The 15,854-nt window shown below is 40.9% G+C and overlaps 1 non-coding gene across 1 annotated transcript; it reads left to right on the top strand.

Annotated features, from left to right (window-relative positions):
* The first annotated feature begins 9,776 nt into the window (after nucleotides 1-9,776).
* On the top strand, nucleotides 9,777-9,848 carry Trnac-gca (transfer RNA cysteine (anticodon GCA)). The gene has a single exon. It is a non-coding gene; the product is annotated as a tRNA-Cys (tRNA).
* Nucleotides 9,849-15,854: the final 6,006 nt, after the last annotated feature.

Below are 15,854 nucleotides of genomic sequence, written 5' to 3'. Positions count from 1 at the left end.
AATGAAAATATTTTAAAGAAACATATTTTGTCCTCAGCAATAGGGCCTTACCTTCTCGTTGTGGAGAATAACCAATAATAGTCTTGGGAAAAGCTGGTAATAATTTTTTTTTGTGGAGGGTTCCATGGAACCCCTTTGACCAGCAATTCTACATGATATAACCGATTTCTGGCTCTGGAGGTTTTACTTACTGGCATTTAATTTCCTTTCCTATAAGCACATATTTCAGGAGGCTCCTAAAATATCTGGTTTCTGTGTAGTTTTTAAATGACCATTGTTAGTGTCCCTTCCCATAGCCTTTTCTTGTCCATGTCTCTCATCTTCCTCCAAGTTAAATGATGCTATTTTGATTTCCCCTTTATCTCTCTGTATGACTATTTTCTATTTCCCCTTCTTTGGAAGATCCTTTCCTCCCCATTGTCCCTTAACAGGTGCCTAAATGCTGTGGTTAGTTGGGTTGTAACCCACAGGTCAAATTTTTATAAGCTTACATCCATGTATAAGAGAAGACATGAAATATTTGCTTTTTTGGTTATTTGAACCTCACTCAGAATGATTGTCTCTAGCTCCATCCATTGTCCTGGAATTTTCAAAACTACATTTTTCTTAAAATCTGAGTAATGTTCCATTGTGTAAATGTACCACATTTTCATTATCCATTCATGAATTGATGGACATCTAGGGTGTTTCCTATTTCTGGTTATTATGAATAGAGCAGTAATGAAAATGGATGAGTATTTTTTCAGTAAGATGGAGAGTCCTTTGGGTAGATTTTTAAGAGTGGTATTGCTGCATCTTGAAGTAGATTGATTGTCTGAAGACAGCCCTTATTTCATAAAACAGAGAAGTTAAGGTGGTGCTTAAGTTCTTCATACCAACTGACAAGCATTCATGGTGCTAGTAATTACCCTGTGCACTATCAGAGGAGAAAGCTAATTATCAATATCACCCAGATACAAATCCTTGACCTGCAACAGTCAACTGACTACAAGACATAACTGACTACAAGACATAACTGACTACAAGACATAACTGACTACAAGACATAACTGACTACAAGACATAATTGACTACAAGACATAACTGACTACAAGACATAACTGACTACAAGACATAACTGACTACAAGACATAACTGACTACAAGACATACTAGTTCAATACTGACACAAATGTTATAGGAGTAACCACTACTTTTACAAAATTGTGTTTAAGGGCCAATCCATGAGACAGAACCCATATGTTACATTGCTACAATAGCCATCTAGGTCATGGGCCCTTGGAGAAAACCCCACTACTAGTTTTCTGCTAAGGAACATAGCAATAAAACAATTCCTAATGACATACTGCTATATTGCTCAATCCACATCAGAGAAGCTTCTCCTTGCAGTAGATGGAAATGAACACAGAGACCCACACTGGACAATGGACAGAGAGTGAGAGACTTTGGAGCACTCAGTCCTAAATGGGATGCCTTCATCAACCCCCTCTATTCAAGTCTGAGGATTCTACGGTGAAGAGGAGGCGGAAAGGATATAAGAACCAAAGGTGATGGATGACTCCAAGGAACCAGTGTCATCCATTTTGTATTTTACTTTGCCCTTCTTGCTCCTTTTCATTGTAGGTCTGCAGAAGGGTGATCAGTAGTAACCATGTGACACCATCAACACCAGGCTGTCTTGGAATCTCCTCTGCCAGTGATACATCCAAAACTCTTGAATTTATCCTCAGGCAGATTTTTAGACATGACCTTTTGTCACTTTTTTTTTTGTATAAACACACACTTTGTGAACATATCATAAGATAAGCACTACTGTTTTCCAAGCTCCTATTAGTATGACCCGGTAAGTCACACAACATTCAACTGTCTTTCTAATCCAAAGTCCCAACGTCTTCCATATTCCACCCAAACCCAGCAATGTCAGACCTGTCATAGCAATAACACAAGCCCTGGTATCAACTTTTGTCCTAGTTACTATTCTGTGTTACTATAGTGTAACATATACAGTCAATGTAGTGTTCCTTTGTTGTGAAAAGACACCATGATGAAGGCAACTTATAAAGAAAGCATTTATGGGAGCTTGCTTACAGATTTGGAGAGTTAGTCCATGATCATCATGGTGGGAAGCATGGTGAAGGTAGGCAGGCATGGCACTAGAGTCCTAAGAGTTTACACCTGATCCACAAGCAGGAGGCAGAGAGTAAGACTGACCTAATCTGGGATTTTGAAACCATGAAGCTCCCTCCCAGTGACACATCTCCAACAAAGTCAAACCTCCTAATCCTTCCTAACCAGTCCACCAAATGGAGACCAAACATTCAAATATATGAACTCATGGTGGCTGTTCTCATTCAAACCACCACATAATTTTATGAAAAAAATCCTTAAATTAAATATAGAGATATTAGTATAATGAGTGGTGAGAATTATATGCCTTATCAGACATACAAAGTCTATAAATTTTACATCCATTCACCTCTCACAGAAGGGGTTCATCTCCCAAAAGAAGGAGTGTCATTTTGTTAAGAAACATCCAAGAACTCAAAATCTTGCAAAAAGACACTTCCACACAGAAGAGATGGTAGAAAAGAAGAATGTCATGGTGAAGGAAGTCACAGGGCCTTGATCATGCAGCAGGCCTTTGGGGACAACCAGAACAAAAGGATCAGGAGCCCAGTTCACTCCTGGAAAACAGAAAGTTGAAATGTTCATTAGACAGTAGAAATATTTCCATGCATGGAATATTATTCTGAAAAATATTTCATGGAGAACTCAGGGTTTGTGGAAAATGTAAATATTTAATATTTAATATGACACAGTTTAAACATAAGACTACCATTAACTTCAGGAAAATCAGAAGTTCTACCCGATGTCTTTGTCCTGTTTAGAATGATGCACATCCACTATACACAGTGTTGACAAGTCATCATGATAAAAACATAGAATGTCATCCAACTAAAGGTGAATGTAATGGGAAAGTGAGAATGGAAGATGCATGAAAATTATTATCCTCTTCTACAAGTCAGTTAGTTACTGTTGTCTAGACCTGATTAAATCAGACATGCCATGCTGTATGCATTTTACATAAGTGCACAGGAAAGACTAGAAGAGACAGCGAAACCTTTAGAGCAATAAGAAAAGAATTTGAAGCAGTACTGTGTTTTTTTTTCTTAATAATCTTTCACAATATTATTGAGTTTTCCAAATAATTGAATTGTGCCATATATGTTGATATAAACATATGACAATGAGTGTGTGGAGTGGTGATCGATCTGAAGGCCAGGGTAGAGGCCACAGCTTCAGAATTCCTGACCCTCTGTGTCCTCCTGCCCTGCTGTCAGAGGTCCTCAATGACCCACTCAGTCCTGAAGAGATGTCTTCACCATCTACCCAGCAACTACCCTCAGGGGCAACACTCAGATCATCCATGGGCTGGAGAGATGTCTTCACATGCAGGGACCACATAGTTCCCCAAAGATGTTAGGCAGGGTCTCTTCACACTGAGGGCTTGTGTATAACTGAAGAAACCAGACATGTAAATCTGAAGTCCTTTATAGTAGCTTATGTCTCTCTGTCTCCAGCTATGCTGTTCCACAGGCTAAGGTGTGGGGGTGCCAAAATGACAACATGGGGCAGAGTTGGAGACACTGGGGACTGGAGTGGGACCTGTCTGAGCTGAGTTTGTGGAGGCAGCAGTGCTGGTCTTACCAAATCTTGTGAGACAAGTAAAAACTGTAAATTGTAGGAATGTTGAGTGTGAAGGTGAAAGGCACTTCCTAAACATCTGACAGGAAGGCAGCATAGCTCAGGGGTAGAGCATTTGACTGCAGATCAAGAGGTCCCTAGTGCAAATCCATAGTTCTCTGTGGTTTTTTACATGTTTTTATCACACACACTCAGTACTATTTTTCTTCCAATTTTTACACTTATGGTCCTCAGCAGAGGCCAGCCCAACATTTGGATGGATGGATGTCTCCCATCTTTTCCTACAAGCTCCATGTCCATCCCACTCTTATAAATGTCTCTTCTCTAACTGAATATATCTAGTTTCTCTGGTTCTGTTGGGAACTTAAAGAGAAGGCATGGACTATGGTGGAGAATTCTTCTGGTTTATCCAGTCACAGCAGCCATACAGACAGCCAGTGTCCAGGGACCAGAAAGGAAAGCTGAACCATAAATTATCTCCCTTCATTACTGTCTGGTGAACATGTTGTCAGAACTAAGCAGAGAATTATTGTGACTTCTTTGTATTGTTTTATTAAAAAATAAATCTTGGGAGTTAAATATTAGGGAAATAAAGCTGAGAGATCCATGGAGGATGGAGAAACGGTTACCCACTCTCATCTCTGCCTTCCAGGCTTAAAAAATGGCCTTGGTCTCCACCAGCCCCTCCTTCTTCCTCCTCTGTGTGTCTCTCTAGCTTTCTCTCAGTGCACCAGAGAACTCTATGGTCCATTCTTGCCGGCTTAGTGTTTACTCTGGCCTCAAACCAAGGTCTCACTCCATTGGTGGCCTCAGAAAGGCTACAGAAACAAATCTGCAACATTTCCCCCTCTTTATCTAAATAAAAAGGAAGGGTTTCGACTCTAACATTGTAAAACTATATAAAATAATAAGCCGGGCAGTGGTGGCGCACGCCTTTAATCCCAGCACTCGGGAGGCAGAGGCAGCCTGGGCTACCAAGTGAGTCCCAGGAAAGGCACCAAAACTACACAGAGAAACCCTGTCTCGAAAAACAAAACAAAAAAAACAAAAAAAAAATTTTGCTGGGCGGTGGTGGCGCACGCCTTTAATCCCAGCACTTGGGAGGCAGAGGCAGGCGGATCTCTGTGAGTTCGAGGCCAGCCTGGTCTCCAAAGCGAGTTCCAGGAAAGGCGCAAAGCCACACAGAGAAACCCTGTCTCGAAAAAACCAAAAAAAAAAAAAAAGAATAATTATCAACTAAGAAATACCTTCACAATGTCCAGTCCATTACCATTTGGCACATTTAAAGAAAATAGTTCATTATCTATCCTTTCTTGGGGAGTCCTAAGTTTTGTACCTGATATCCTTTCTATCATAACTATGGAAAATTATAACTATAACTATCTAATCTTTAACCTCATCAGAGACCTGAGAAGGATATACTATTATCTGATTAAACAGGAATGCAGAGGAAGCAAATTTCAAATCTAAGAAATGACAAAGACATCTGGCTACCTGGACAGTCACCCCAAGTTTCCTCTGCAATTTTGGGGCTTCCATCTTTAGCCTACAGGCCTAGAATATCTGATAGACTTTTTTTGTGAAGCAGGAATATTGAAGGACTGTCCTGCTTTGTCTTGGCAAAGTATAACAGTGGTTTTCTTTTGTGTCCTGATTGTCTAATTTGGACAGCATATTGTCAGGAGTCGAAGCAAGGCCAGTTTCTTTGCCCAGTGGCTAACTTGGCTGCAAATGAAAGCAAACTCCATATGGAGGTTCTTCCATGCCTGCCAGCCTCTTTTGAATTAATTTGGGGCTGCCAGGGCAGACTGTATCACCATCATGAAAAGCCTTATGCTATTAAAACATTTTAAGTGCCATATTCTGTAGTTCTCTTGGGTTTTTGCAGACCATTTATCTATTTAAATATGTCCCTTTGACCTTGAAAACATACCTGACATGATTGTAAGTTTGATTGTTATAAATGACTAACTACTAACATGTATTTTCTTATTATATTAAATAGATTTCAAGGATTAGAACTTTACATTTTAAAATGAGATATATATGTACCATACATTATACAAGAAATACAAACATATAATACGGTATAAAAAAATAACCTTAAATTTGTATCAGTTTATGAATATCTTTAACAAGAGTAGGAACATATATACAGTATAACAAAACTAACCTTAAATTTGTATCAATATATAAAAATCCATACCAATGTAAATTATTTGAGAGTAGTAGTTGCTGTTTTAGTTTGAAAGTAGATTCAATAATCTACCCTTTTATTCTATCATTTCTATATCCCCCCTTTTTCTTTTCAGAACAAATTCCCTGAATCTAATTCCCTTTGCTTAGTTTCCTCCCTGACTATGACCAATAATAACTTGTAACCAACCCCCCCCAAATGATGACTAACAGCCACTGAATGATCAAAACTACCCACCCCTCCTCTTGAGAATGTGGGCATCCTGTTCTTAAATTTACTTCTTATGTTTGGGGGTCATGGCAGTTTTAGGGTGCTCTGAAAAATTGAGATAATGATCATGTCCTAGGAGAACTAGCTGTTGTCCAGTCTCTGTGTGATGGGAAAGTGCAAGGCTTATCTGAAGCTCTGGCTGGAGTAGTCTATGATGCCGGACCATCTTAGCTAACTGCCTTGAAATTGTACTGAGCAGTTTATAGTCCAAAGATGATTTTTAAGTGGTGTCTGTTAGCTTAGTGGTGTTACTACAATCAAGGTGGAATTGTCTTTGTGGGACTTTTTGGAGACTTCAAAGGTCGCTGTTAGGAATGATCACGATTCACTGTAAATAACTTAAACATTTTAAATGTCATATGCAGCAGATCTCAGAGAGGTTAAAGGATCACAATCTATTAATTACATTCGGGATACACAATCTTAGTTCCTAGTTACCGTCTTCAGACTCAAGGCTAAAATTAGGTACAGGAAGCTAGATGAAGACTATTTCCAGAATTAGCTAGTATTCTATATGACCATTAATATCATGACATAATATATATGTATATACTATAAATTTTGAGATAATATTTATACCTTAAGAAAAGTTTTGAGATTAGTGGCAATAGAATAGTCCCTTAATTTTGGTTTTCTTCTGTCCCATATCAGGTGGCTCTTCTGACATGAGACAGAGACCTTGGATTTTCCTCTAGCAAACATGATTGGGTTCAAAGAAGGAGAGAACCATGCTCCAACTCCAAAGTAGCTTTAAATTCTAATTGAGTTGGGTCTATAAAAAGGCCATTTGCCTTATACATTTGTAGAAAACACTAGAAACAAACATTTGGGAAGATTTATGAATTTTTTTCCTGTTGGAAATGTGTTGTACCATTAAGCCCATTTATTCTTTTCCTTGGGACATTTTCTCTGGATGATTTATCCTTCTTCTTCAGATAATCTATTTGTTCAGTGGTCTTCAGATTCTTTAGTTGAATGCTTTTATTCTCCTGGAAAGACAAAAACAAAACCCTGACCTAACCCTGACTTTCATGAGTTTCCTCCCCCTTTTTTTTGGGGGGGGGCAGGTTATGTTTGACCCAAATGAAAGGCGTCTGTCATTCTTATCAGTTAATTTAGATGGAATGGCCATGTGGTTGATGAACTATCACCTCTCCTAATTATTAAGTCTCTCCTGTTTGAATCTAATCTTTATCAATCTTGATGGTATCCATAGCTTGTCTTTTCCTGTGGAAACAAAAGCAAACCTCTTCCCCAACATAACACATATCCTGGTTTCCATTCTGAGATCAACACATCTTTGAAGTATACAGACCGATTTAATTAAAAATTTTTTCCACTATCCAGTGTCTCTCCACAGCTATAGTTCCTTTCTCATTAGCATTTAAAAAATTAAGGTTAATAAAGTATTGTATAGTCTATCTCTGGAGATCTTTATTACCCCTTTCTGTTTATTAAGCATATCTTTTAAAGTGCAATTAGATCTTTATAAAAATGCCTGTCCTGTAGGATTGTGTAGTATACTTGTAATAACCTTTATATTGTAATATGGAAAAAACTGTGTCTACTAAATCCTCAATGTTAATGCCATTTATATGTATTTTTAGCTTTGGTCTCTGATCATTTACGGCAGTTCACCAAAATACTTGTTTTCTGGTCTCTCCTGAACTTTTTGTTGTATCTATAGAAGTTTTTCTGTCTTTGGTCACATCCATAGCAGTGTGGTTTTTAAGTCTTTTAATTGCTGTGTAGATGGGTTTCTCTGATGCTGACATGGAATGATTGAGCCTAATTTGATATGGGGGCCTGTGGGAGCCCCCTCAGGGATTTCCCTGTGGCAAATGTTTACCGTGCCTGTCCCTTGTATATCTGCATTCATTAGTCCAATGCCGGCCTTTGGCACACCTTCTGCATATTCCAGAAGGCTGGGGCCCTCTTTTTGGATTATCTCTAGAAAAAACATTGTTTCTAGGAACATCTTGCTTACAGTCTCTTTTCAAATGATCTCCTTTGCCACAACTAAAACATCTGAAATTTTGATTTTTCTTAAAATTTCTAGAAATTTCTTCTATCAAAGCAGCATCATAAGTATGAGATCCAATATTAGCCATATTTTAACCCGTTCATCTATTGGTGCTGATCCTACCTTTAAATGCTTAATCATCCTTTTGCTATCTGAATTAGCATTTTATATTGAATTAATATTTGTTTAAATTCTGGATCTGATGTCATTCTATTTAGAGCTGACATCAATCTTTGTAAAAAAAAATCAGTGAAGCTTCTTTGGGGCCTTGTATAATTTTAGTAAATGATTCAGTCCTCTTTCCTGATTCTTAAACCCTGTCCCAAGCTGCTATACAACATAGTGTCAAGGTGTGATCATCAAATCTTGACTGTCTTTGCAATTCAGTATACTTACCTTTATTGAGAAGCTGGTCTTGGGAAGTTTCCATACCTCTAGCCCTACCTCATTCATTGTTCTATGATCCTAGCTTCCTCTTTCCACCATGTTTTCCATTGTAACTGATGGCCAGCTTCCAATGTTGCTGTAGCTAAATCTTTTCAGTCTTATGGAATAATTCTGTTCTGAGTTGCCATGAATTTAACATCTGCTTCACACAGGGTGAATGTATACCATATGAAATGCCTGCTTCTTTAAATCTCTTCAAGTCTAAAACTTCTACAGTCTGATTGTTTTTTATTTTATATCTAGAATCCACTTATGAGTGAGTACATACCATGTTTGTTCTTCTGGGTTTGGGTTACCTCACTCAGGATAATATTTTCTAGTTCTGTCCATTTGCCTGCAAATTTCATGCCGTCATTGTTTTTCTCTGCTGAGTAGTACTCCATTGTGTATTTGTCCCACATTTTCTTAATCCATTCTTCAGTTGATGGGCATCTAGGTTGTTTCCAGGTTCTGGCTCTTACAAATAGTGCTGCTACGAACATAGTTGAGCATGTATCTTTGTGGTATGAATCAGCTTTTCTTGGGTATATGGCCAAGACTGGTATGGCTGGGTCTTGAGGTAGTTTGATTCCTAATTTTCTGAGAAACCACCATACTGATTTCCACAGTGGTTGTACAAGCTTGCATTCCCACCAACAGTGGAGGATTATTCCCTTTGCTCCACATCCTCTCCAACATTGACTGTCATTAGTGTTTTTGGTCATAGCCATTCTGACAGGTGTAAGGTGGTATCTCAGAGACATTTTGATTTTCTCTGACTTAGCTTTTGTGGGATGTCAGCAGGTCACCTTACCCGTCATGGAAGCTCTGAGAGGCAGCCATTCTGTCTTCAGGGAAGGAGGAGAGGAGTGTCTGGGGGCCCAGGTGGAAGGCACTTGGCCAGTTCAGGAGCTAACCCAGGACAACAGTGTGAAATGGGCTCAGGTCTGCATTTCCTCCTGCTCCTCTCCATTTCCTTGGCTGATGGTGCTGATCAAGGATGGGCCTGGAAAGCTGCAGAGATGAGGAAGGCATCTCACCAGTCAGGTCTGGCTGCTTCTGGAAAGTAGGTCTGAGAGCATCTGTAATTTAACTTTATAGTCAGACTTTATCACCACACAGATGAAATTTATTAACTGGGCACACTGGTACCAGAGGGGGTATAGCTCAGGGGTAGAGCATTTGACTGCAGATCAAGAGGTCCCTGGTTCAAATCCAGGTGCCCCCTTATTTATTTTAGATTCTGGTTACTGACTTACCAGGTTCATCTTAGGGAGGCAACCCATGGAGTTAGAAAGTCTTAATTAGCTGCAGTTTCTAGAAGCAATGCTTCTATCCCCATTTACTTCTATGGGTTCCATTCTCAGTGACATTATAATCACCCACTGGTCCAAAGGCTGGAACCCACAAATTGCCTTAGTACAATGCACACAGCTCACCTCTGACCTTTGCTGAGTCCTTTCTACCTTCTTGTTTTTCCCCATCTGTATTCTTTCCCTCATCCTTACAGGGACAGTAAGTTTTAATAGTCAATGTGATGCAGTGTATAATCACATGGAAATAAAGTCTCAATGAAGAACACAGTGTCTAGATCAGGTTGGCCTGTGTTCCTGTCAGTTGGAGATTGTCTTGATGATTAAGTCAATTGATGTATGAAGACACAGCACTGTTCCCTAGGCAGGGATCTGTAGCTGGAGAGCTTCTCTCCAGGTCCCACCAAACCCCACAGTCCCACAACCCACATATAAAATAATCACTCAGACGCTTATATTACTTATAAACTGTATGACCATGGCAGGCTTCTTGTTATCTACTTTTTCTATCTTGAATTAATCCATTTCTATTAATCTATAAGTTGCCACATGGCTCGTGGCTTACAGGTACCTTACATCTTGCTTGTCATGGCGGTGGCTGACAGGTCTCTCTTCCTCAGCCTTCCACTTCCCAGAATTCTCCTCTCTCCTTGTCCCGCCTATACTTCCTGCCTGGCCACTCGCCAATCAGTGTTTTATTTATATAGAGCGATATTCATAGCAGGGATCCTGGATTGTGTGAGTGTAGAAAGTGTGCTCAGCACTAACAAGCATGCGTGCACCTATTTTTCTCTGCTGTTAATGGTATATGTGATGTGACTAACAGCTTAAAGTCCCTGCTGCCTCGACTTCCCTGAAATGAGGGACTGTGTCCTGAAATTGAGAGCTAACACAAACCCTTTCCCTCACGTGCCTCTTTTTTTTTTTTTTAAGATTTATTTATTTATTATGTATACAATGTTCTGCCTGCGTGTACATCTGCAGGCCAGAAGAGGGCACCAGATCTCATTATTGATGGTTGTGAGCCACCATGTGGTTGCTGGGAATTGAACTCAGGACCTCAGGAAGAAGAGCCAGTGCTCTTAACCTCTGAGCCATCTCTCCAGCCCCTCACGTGCCTCTTGCCTGGACATTTTATCACAGCAGCAGAAATGAGGATAGAACATACCCTCCTCCAGTGTCTCCTCTTAATGAGCAATGGTCTCAGTGTGGTCCAGAGCTGCCCATCCAGTGATGGACTGCATTCTGCATTCCAAGACTCTACTGGCAGGCTGAGATGGGGTGGGGGAGGGTCCGAATCTGAGGCTGTGCCAGCATGCACAAACACTACCTGTGGGCAAAGACTCTAGGAGGTACAGGACATCAGCAGAGGTTTCTGAAGTTTTTAGTCACTAACTCACTACTGTCAGGTGTTGAAGAGATGCCAGCAGAGGAGTGCTCTCTGATTAGGAAGGTGAATTGTTCCTTTTGTAAGTCTGGCAGCATTAGGATGTCACCCAAATGTCCACTGGGTTGTCTTGTTTGATTCCAAAGCACAGGCCCTGCAGGGTGCTCACTGCTGGAAAGATGGTGAGGGAATACTTGAGCATGGGTGGAATGGCTGTCCAGATGACCCAAAAGGCATTAAAATATATACTTTAGCTTGGCGGTGGTTGTGCACCTCTTTATTCCCAGCACTTAGGAGGCAGAGCCAGGCAGATCTCTGTGAGTTCAAGGCCAGCCTGGTCTACAGAAGGAGATCCAGGACAGGCACCAAAGCTACACAGAGAAACCCTGTCTCAAAAAAAACAAAAAACAAAAACAAAAACAAAAAAAACAAACAAATATATATATTTGAGCTTACAGAGGTGGAGGATTTTTCAGAGTAAATATCTGTGTGAACGATTTATGACAGGCTACTTTTGCCACTGATTCTATGAGAAGTGTTTGGCTTCCCATGAGAACTGACTGGTTATGAAGAGAATTCAGAGGCAATGGCAGATAGTTGGGAAAGTGAAGCTGATGTCTCTCCATGGCAGGATGCCTTGACTAAATCAGTGCAAAGTAGGAAGAGAACCCAGAATCTTCCAGTTACAGAATCCTTGGCTGTGTGGCTTCAATCCCATTTGTGAGGACTGATTTGGTTAAAGTGATACATAGGAAATTCTCTTAGATGGGAAAGAGCATCCACAAAAATGAAGATTGTCCCACAAAAGCCCTGTGTGTCCAGAAATGCACCAACAACTGAGCTGCATTGTGACCATGGCTTTTAAAAAATGGGATGAAATTATTTGGACCTTTATTATTTTCCTGTGGGAAATGTTTTCCTGTGGGAGCTCTGTTGACAAGCATGATTCCCACACCCATGAGATACTGACCGAGGAGACGGCAGAGTCTCTGGCTTATTATAGGAATTCACATTATGATTCCTGGTGGAAAAGAACTTTTAAGATAAATGAGAGGACTCTGGGGGACAGAGTGTGCTTTAATAATACTATGGGATGCACAGGCATGGCAAACAAGGTGAAATACCGAGAATACTCTCTCAATCCATGGGAGTACAACCCATAATAGAATGTTTGACTACAGGCTAAGGTTCTGAGTTCAAACCCAGGTGCTTCCAACTGCTGTTTTCCTTCATTTGAAAGCCTAAAATTGGCATCCCTCATTAGTGTTCTTCTCACTAGTCACCTCCAACACTGTCCCTCCTAGGGCGCTGTCGGTGTCTTTGGGGACATCAGGTATCAATCATAAATGAGGTCCCATCGATGGTTAATGACCTGTGTCTGTTTCAGAAGTTCTTCATTAATGGCTCCATAACCTTGCACTGTGGAGGGATGTCCTGAATCAGAGGCTGTCCAGGAGTTCTGATGCAGAGTCAGCGGGTCAGTGTGTCCCACACTGTGCAGCACCAACGTGTCCTTCAGTTTTTTCTTAATTTTGTGTATATGGCTGTTTTTCCTGTGTGTGTGTCTGTACTACACATGGCTGCCTGGTGCCCAAGCAGCACAGAGAGCATGTCAGACCTCCTGGAGCTGGAGTTAGACACGGTTGTTAGCTGTCAAGTTGGGTGCCAGGAATCACACCTGGGTCTTCTGCAAGAGCAACATGTCTTTGTAAGCATTGAGCCCTGGCTCCAGCATCCAGCCCTTGAGTCCTGTCTCCCTTTTCCTTCCTTCAGTTTTGTCTCTTCTTGGTGGACATTTCTCCTACATTCATTTCTTTTTTCCTTTCTTTTTTTAATAAAAGATTTTCTATTCATTTTACATACCAACCACAGATTCCCCTTCCCTCCCTCCTCCCACTCCCCAGCCTTCCCTCCCAACGCACCCCCCATTCCCACCTCCTCCAAGGCAAGGTCTCCCATGGGGATTCAGCAGAGCCTGGTATATTCAGTTGAGCCAGGTCCAATCCCCTCCTCCCTACACCAAGGCTGCACAAAGTGTCTCACCATAGGCACTAGGCTCCAAAAAGCCAGCTCATGCACTAGGGACAGGTCCTGATCCCACTGCCTGGGGGCCCCTATACAGTTCAAGCTAAACAACTGTCCCACTTATCCAGAGGAACTAGTCCAGTACCATGGGGGATCCTCAGCTATTGGTCCACAGTTTATGCATTTCCACTAGTTTGGCTAGTTGTCTCTGTACTTTTTCCAGTCATGGTCTCCCTATCCCTTTCTAATAGAATCCCTCTTCTCTCTCATGGATTGGACTCCTGGAGCTCGGCCTGGGACCCGGCTGTGGGATCTCTGCATCTGCTTCCATCAGTCACTGGATGAGGGTTCTATGATGACGGTTAGGGTATTCAGCCATCTGATCACCAGAGTATGCCTGCTGAGGCACCCTCTCGACTATTGCCAGTAGTCAATGGTGGAGTCATTCTTGTGGGTTCCTGGGAACCTCCCTAGCACTCTGCTTCTCCCTATTCCCATGGTATCTTCATTTATCATGGTATCTCTTTCTTTGCTCTTCCACTCTGTTCCCATTCCAGCTCAAACCTCCTGCTCCCCTAAGCTCTCATCCCCTGTCCCTTGCCCTCCATTACCCTCCCACCCCCAGTTTGCTCATGTAGATTTCATCCATTTCTTTATCACTGGGCAATCCATGTGTCCTTTCTAAGGTCCTCCTTACTAGCTAGCTTCCCTGGAGCTGTGGGTTGCAGTCTCGTTATCCTTTGCTTTATATCTAGAGTCCACTTGTTAGTGAGTACATATCAAGTTTGTCCTTCTGAGTCTGGGTTACCTCACTCAGGATGATATTTTCTAGTTCCGTCCATTTGCCTGCAGATTTCATGATGTTATTGTTTTTCTTTGCTGAGCAGTACTCCGTTGTGTATATGTACCACATTTTCTTTATCTATTCTTCAGTTGAGGGGCATCTAGGTTGTTTCCAGGTTCTGGCTATTACAAATAATGCTGCTATGAACATAGTTGAGCACATGTCCTTATGGTATGATTATTGAGCGTTCCTTGGGTATTGGCCCAAGAGTGGTATAGCTGGGTCTTGAGGAAGATTGAATCCCAATTTTCTGAGAAACCACCATACTGACTTCTAAAGTGGCTGTACAAGTTTGTATTCCCATCAACAGTGTAGGAGTGTTCCCCTTGCTCCACATACCCTCCAACATAAGCTGTCTTCAGTGTTTTTGATCTTAGCCATTCTAACAGGTATAAGATGGTATCTCAGAGTCATTTTGATTTGCATTTCCCTGATGACTAAGGATGTTGAGCAATTTCTTAAATGATTTTCAGACATTTGAGGTTCTTCCTTTGAGAATTCTCTGTTTAGCTCTAGCCCATTTTTTTTAATTGAACTGGTAGGTATTTTGGTGTCTAGTTTTTTGAGTTCTTTATATATTCTGGAGATCAGCCCTCTGTCAGATGTGGGGTTGGTGAAGATCTTTTCCCATTCTGTAGGCTTTTGTTTTGTCTTATTAACCATGTCCTTTGCCCTACAAAAGCTATTCAGTTTCAAGAGGCCCCATTGATTAATTGTTGCTCTCAGTGTCTGTGCTACTGGTGTTATATTTAGGAAGTGATCTCCAGTGCCAATGCGTTCAAGACTACTTCCTACTTTCTCTTCTATCAGGTTTAGAGTAACTGGATTTATGTTGAGGTCTTTGATCCACTTGGACTTAAGTTTTGTGCATGGTGACAGATATAGGTCTATTTGCAATCTTCTATGTGTTAACATTCAGTTATACCAGCACCATTTGTTGAAGACGCTTTCTTTTTTTCCATTGTACAATTTTGGCTTCTTTGTCAAAAATTAGGTGTTCATATGTGTGTGGATTAATGTCAAGGTCTTCAACTGGATTCCATTGGTCCATATGTCGGATTTTATGCCAGTACCAAGCTGTTTTTATTACTGTAGCTTTATAGTAGAGCTTTAAGTCAGGGACCATGATGCTTCCAGAGGTTGCTTTATTGTATAGAATTCTTTTAGATATCCTGTTTGTTTGTTTTTTCCATATGAAGGAGAGTATTGTTCTTTCCAGGTCTGTGTTGGGATTTTGATGGGGATTGCATTGAATCTGTAGATTGCTTTTGGTAAGATTACCATTTTTATTATGATAATCTTACCTATCCATGAGCATGGGAGATCTTTCCATTTTCTGATATCTTCTTCAATCTCTTTCTTCAGAGACTTAAAGTTCTTGTCATACAGGTCCTTCACTTGCTTAGTTAGAGTTAACCCAAGGTATTTTATATTATTTGTGGCTATTGTAAAGGGTGATGTTTCTCTGATTTCTTTCTCAGCCTATTTATCATTTGTTTTTCGTTTTGTTTTGTTTTGTTTTGTTTTTGAGACATGGTTTCTCTGTGTAGCTTTGCGCCTCTCCTGGAACTCACTTGGTAGCCCAGGCTGGCCTCGAACTCACAGAGATCCACCTGGCTCTGCCTCCCAAGTGCTGGGATTAAAGGCGTGCACCACCACCGCCCG

Source organism: Peromyscus eremicus, chromosome 3, assembly GCF_949786415.1.
Source record: "Peromyscus eremicus chromosome 3, PerEre_H2_v1, whole genome shotgun sequence".
NCBI lineage: Eukaryota > Metazoa > Chordata > Mammalia > Rodentia > Cricetidae > Peromyscus > Peromyscus eremicus.
Note: the sequence above shows the minus strand (reverse complement) of the source record. Positions and strands in the feature narration are given on the sequence as shown.